This window comes from Chaetura pelagica, unplaced genomic scaffold (assembly GCF_000747805.2).
Source record: "Chaetura pelagica isolate M959 unplaced genomic scaffold, ChaPel_1.0 scaffold99, whole genome shotgun sequence".
Taxonomy (NCBI): Eukaryota; Metazoa; Chordata; class Aves; order Apodiformes; family Apodidae; genus Chaetura; species Chaetura pelagica.
This window is the reverse complement of record NW_009954539.1, coordinates 2,055,321-2,055,641: the sequence shown is the minus strand read 5'-3', so window position 1 is coordinate 2,055,641 and position 321 is coordinate 2,055,321.

Genomic DNA, 321 nt, shown 5'->3' with positions numbered 1-321 from the left:
GTTTGTCTGGGGAGAAGTCAACCTGGGCTGCTGGTTCGGCTTCCTGGGCTGCTGCTGCTGTCGGCGGCCGCCAGAAGAGAGGAGCGCAACTCTCAGCCCCGGGGAGAGGGGGTGTCCAGGGGAATGTCCCGATTTCCTACGAAGAAATCTTCCTTCTCCGGACAGAACAACAACAACAACAACAACAAAAGTTTAAAAAAAAAAAAAAAGAACAAGAAATGGAGCAAGCAAAAAGTCTCGCTGGGACAGAGGCGAGGAGCTGCTGGGCTCCCCCCGCTTATTGCCTTTGGCTTCAGGAAGCGGAGGGAAAAGCGGCAGCTC